This window comes from Mixophyes fleayi, chromosome 4 (assembly GCF_038048845.1).
Source record: "Mixophyes fleayi isolate aMixFle1 chromosome 4, aMixFle1.hap1, whole genome shotgun sequence".
Taxonomy (NCBI): domain Eukaryota; kingdom Metazoa; phylum Chordata; class Amphibia; order Anura; family Limnodynastidae; genus Mixophyes; species Mixophyes fleayi.
This window is the reverse complement of record NC_134405.1, coordinates 257019116-257024663: the sequence shown is the minus strand read 5'-3', so window position 1 is coordinate 257024663 and position 5548 is coordinate 257019116. Positions and strand designations below refer to the sequence as shown.

At 40.9% G+C, this 5548-nt stretch overlaps 1 pseudogene; it reads right to left on the bottom strand.

The window, feature by feature from the left end:
- Nucleotides 1–4188: 4188 nt before the first annotated feature.
- LOC142155438 (5S ribosomal RNA) lies at nt 4189–4306 on the bottom strand (annotated as a pseudogene).
- Between the last annotated feature and the right edge of the window lie 1242 nt (nt 4307–5548).

The following is a 5548-nucleotide window of genomic DNA, read 5'->3' as shown; positions in this document are numbered from 1 at the left end:
GGCTTTGTAGGTAAGGTGAGTCATTTGAATTGGATTCTGGAGGGCACTGGGAGCCAGAGTAGGGATTTGCCAAGTGATGCAGCAGATGTGGCGCAGTGAGAGAGGAAGATCAGTCTTGCAGCAGCATTTAGAATGGATTAAAGTGTGCATATATGGTTGTTGGGAATGTCAGATAGCAGGAGATTGCAGTAGTCAAGATGGGAGATGATGACTGGATAAATATTTTGGTAACATGTTAAGTTATAACATGGAAACATGTTAAGAAAAGGGCGTATTCTATGTTTTTAAGGTGGAATTGACAGAACTGGGAGAGAGTCTAGATGTAAGGAATAAAGGAGAAGGCAGAGTCAAGTGTAGCACCAAGGCAACGGGCTTGGGAGACTGATGAAATTGTGGTATTATTATCAGTCCAGGAGATTTGAGGGGAGGTGGTGATTCTGGCAGGAGTGTAGTTAACAAGCTCTGTTTTGGATATGTTGAGCTTTAGATAGTATTGGGACATCCATGTGGAGATAGCTGCAAGAGAGTTGGCTATACTAGATAGTACAGAATGAGAGAGGACAGTGGAAGAGATAAGGATTTGGGTGTCATCAGTGTACAGGTGGTACTGGACGCTGCATGAGTGAGTTAGCACTCCAAGAGGTGTACAAGGAAATAAGTAAAGGGCCAAGAACAGAGCTTTGTGAGACAACAACAGAAAGTGAAATTGGAGGGGCGGGTTCCTGGAGATAGAAACACTAAAAGAGCGGTTTGATAGATAGGAAGTGAACCAGGAAAGAACTGTGTAGGAGAAGATGGTGATCAACAGTTTCAAAAGCAGCAGAGAGGTACAGGAGAATAAGTACGGAGAAATGACTCTTAGACTTTGCAGTAAGTAGTTCATCACTCACTTTTGTGAGAGCAGATTCAGTGGAATGTTGGGGACGGAAGCCTGATTGCAGAGAGTCGAGAATGGAGTGAGAGGAGAAACAGTGAGAGAGGCATTTGTACACTAATCTCTCAAGTAGTTTGGAGGCAAAGGGGAGGATAGAAATAGGGTGTTATTTAGAGAGAGAGGCTGGATCGAGAGATGGTTTATTTAGAATTGTCGAGATGAGCGTATGTTTAAAGGAGGATGGAAATGTTCCAGTGGAGAGAGACAGGTTGAAGAGTTGAGTTAGAGGTGGACATGCAGTGAAGGAGAGAGAGCAGAAAAATTTGGAGGGAAAAGGGTCAACGGGACAGGTTGTAGGTTGAGTTGATGAGATGAGTCTGCCAGCTAAATGTTTTATGTTAAATTGAGGTGATAATTAATCTTTTATTTGTAATTCCCGATAAAAAATAATTGACAACACCACAATCATGGTGCTGATGATAAATAGACCCCTTAATCATCTATTCAAATACCACTCTGCATCTGTTCTTCATGTTTCCCTGTGCACCTTCTCCCACTAGACTGTAAGCTGTACAATGTATATCTATATTTTTACTGTGCTGCAGAAAATGTTCACATCTTACTGTAAAATGTACTGAAATGACTGGAGTCACTGGTACCTGTAGAAAGATCAACATTATTGGTTATACCTGTGCATGAACAGCACTTGTATGTGATCCACAATGTAGAATAAACATTGGTTTTCTAAAGTTATTGTAGACTCTAGTCATCTCAATAAAGTGTTGCAGAGTTGTGTTTAAAAAGTTTAAATGTTTTTTGGATGCTCTTGTATCCATAGCAAACGACTGTATGGCAGAATGAATATGAAATAATGTCCACTATATAGGCAAGTGAGGCAAACAGCATGTAACCTACAGTACTACAGTACGCTGGACTTTTGGTATAACAGGAGAGAAAAATGTGCTCTCAATAACAAGGATATAAAAGTACTCTAGCATATTATGAATATGCATATGTGCAGAGAATTTTGGCTATGGGCATTGTCGCACTGGGGCATGAAGGGCACACCAGGGGACTGCAACGCTAGGGGCCCACCAGATGGGGCGTGGCAAGCCATCATAGAGGTGAGACCAGACACTAGAGGGGGAGTGTTCAGCCCACGAAGGACATTTAGCACCATAGTGTAGTATATAAAGAATGTAGTGTGTATATAAAGAGTACACAGTCTTGACCTGCCCCTTAGATTGGGCAGAACAGTCACCACATATCGGGATTGTCCCACTAGACCAGGCTTGGCTAACCTGTGGCACTCCAGGTGTTGTGAAACTACAAGCCCCAGCATGCTTTGCCAATATATAGCAGCTTATTGCTAGAAGGGTATGCTGGGACTTGTAGTTTCACAACACCTGGAGTGCCACAGGTCAGCCAAGCCTGCACTAGACTCAGAACATTTGACAAACTGTCCTACCTGTTCTTGTCACTTTTACCACCTGTGGTTGCTGCTTTTTTTAGTTGCGGCTTGTCTGGATCCTGGAATTTTGGGTACACTTAGAAAATTCCAACCAGCCCCGGTGTTAAATCAATAGGACCCACAATTAATACTTAGGCCTTCCTCCAGCCCCAACATTAAATTAATAGTATTCCCATTTAATAAATAAACCTATTACCCTCCCTCCAAACAGCCCCAGCAGTAAATTAATAGCATTTACGTTTAATACATCCATTTCCCACGACCATTCCCAGCATTAAATAATTAATATTCACATTTAATAGATAGCCCTCCTCCCCACATTCAATTATAGACCCAAACCACCTCAGCATTAAATTAAATGTCCCATCACCCCCTCCCTATAGTGTTCTCTCTGCAGCCCCCCTCCCTATAGTTTAGCATAGGCAGCTAGATTATCTGGAGTATACCAGTCTTTATTAAACTGTAGCTGTCCTTCGTGGGCTGACCACTCCCCCTCATATAGTCAATGAGCGCCCAGCATCTCTGTGTGTCATAACACACAGAGATGCTGGGCGCTCATTGACTATAGATCCATATCTGGCATTGGAAATAATGACTAAATCTAGTATGCAAAAGCACATATGGTAATATGACATAAAAACAGTTTAATAAAGACTGGTATACTCCAGATAATCCGAGTCACATAAAACACTTTAAATCTTACAGCATAAGTACTGTATTAGCATAAATAGAGATAAACATATAGACATAAAATGGACATATGTGTTAATCTGATAATATACTCCCGAGAGATAGTAACCTCTAGCCAAGACTTATTGTAAAGGTTTTCCTGTTCGTGCCAAAATAATGGACGTTCCAAACATATACAAATGATGTTCAATGAAACAGATAAAATGAAGGCAAAACCTTGTTCAGAAAGCGAGAGTCTATATTGGTAGCAAGTTGCCGAGACCAAAAGTTCATTCGGGCTCTGTTAATCATGCAAATATAATCCAAATAACAGGGCAACGAGTGACCAAATGAAGAATATTGATACTTGCTGTTTTTTCTCCTCCGGTTTCCAGCCGCGCGGCGGATCGGAAGTAGGTCTATGTTTGTTCCTGTGTTATCCGGCTGAACAAGCGTGACGTCTGCATGGGAGTCCCCGTGATTCGTATCAATGGGCTGTTACGTGGAATGGGCGTGACCCAACGAGTTTCGTCCCATTCAGGACTGTCTCAAGGGTTTAGGTAAACAATCATGAGTAGGTGGTTTAAATAGAGCATGACTTAAGGTGATTGGTTGTTCGGTATCTCTGTCTCCATATTGAGTACTTCGATAACGGCTGGAGGTCTGACAATTACAGGAGCAAAATAAAATCAACGGTAATCATTCCAAATGAGAGATGATTCTAAAATTATAAAACCAAATATAGAAATGATACATCAAAAGGGCAATACCCATACCTTAATTGAACAAAAACGTTTAAAATCTGTTGTGTATAAACAAAATGGCTAATATTAAATGCATTAGTACAAAACATATAAATGTCTGTAAATCATACCATGGTTGCTAGAGCCAGTTATTAATTGACAGGAAGAGATCCAATTACTAAATATGGCCAATTAGATCAATATCTATTGTGTATATCTACAATCTAATATTGTGGGATGATTCCCCCATAGGAAATTTACAGGGTCCATAAACAGCAGATCCGTTATATCAACAAGTATAAGGTTTGTGTCCAATCAATATTGGTCCATTACCAGCAATCCCATTATATCAATGGGTATGACACTTATTTACATTTATTCCTGTATGGGTACGCACAAAAAACAAAGATGTGTCAAGGATAGAGATGCAGGACTTACAGTACCAGGTATTCACAGGTAATTCCCTATCCTGCTACTTACCTGGCCCTCTCTGCTTCGCTTCCAAGGTCAGTTGAGATTGGGCATAACCAGAGAGGTATGACTGTAGGTTCATCATTCTCACCTCCTAAAACAATCTGTCCACTGCGCCAATCACCATAATGCAGAGTACCATGCTATATCTTTGATGTGTATAATACCTGTATTTTCACAGAGACAGATCAAACTCAATGTTCAGACCTAGTGGGGCTAGTGATTTAAGGTGATAACTATACTTAGTTTCTTCTTTGTTCAAATATGGCATGAGGTTACCTCCTCTCCAATTACTAGTAACCTTCTTAATTCCCATAAAGGTCATACCATCATATTCGCAGTTGTGTATATCTTTAAAATGTTTCAAAACATGATGATTCTCGAAACTGATCTTTATATTCCTAAGGTGTTCTCTAATTCTTTATTTCAGCTGTCTGATGGTCCTGCCTACATACTGCTTACCTCAGTTGCACTGTAGTAGATATATAACATTATTACTGGTGCAATTAATGAATTCCTAGATCTTGTCTGTTTTCCCACTAACCATGGATTGATATTCTGTGATCGGTCTAGTACTTCTACATCCTAATCTGGTGCAATTAGAGCATTGTCCACAGTAGTAGAAACCCTTCTTAGTATTGTGTAGCCAATTGTTGGTTACAATAGAATTTTTTATGGGGATGTAGCTAGACGTCAGTGATCGTTTAAAATCAGGGGCTCCCCTCACTATAGTTTAGAATAGGCAGCCCCCTCCCCTCACTATAGTTTAGCATAGGCAGCCCATTCCTCACTATAGTTTAGCATAGGCAGCCCCCACCTTATAATTTAGTATAGAAAGGCAGCCCACCTATAGTTTAGTATAGTCAGCCTCCCTATGCCACACAGTAGTGCCCGGGGCAATACTGTGTGGCATAATATTGGAGGCACTACTGTGTGGCATAACATTGGGGGTACTACTGTGTGGCATAATATTGTTTGGGGGCACAACCGTATGGCATTACATTGGCACACTACTGTGTGCCATAATATTGTATGCAGACATTACTGTGTAGCATTACATTGGGACACTACTGTGTGGCACAATATTGTTTGGGGGGCACTACTGTGTGGCATAATATTGGGGGCACTGCCCCTAATATTATGTCACACAGTAGTGCTCCCAAACAATATTATGCCGCACAATAGTGCCCCCAATGTTATGTCACACAGAAGTACCCAAAATTCACATATGCCACGCGATAGTGTTCCCAAATCATATTATGCCCGCAATAGTGTCCCCAATTCATATTGGGCCTGCAATAGTGTCCCCAATTCATATTG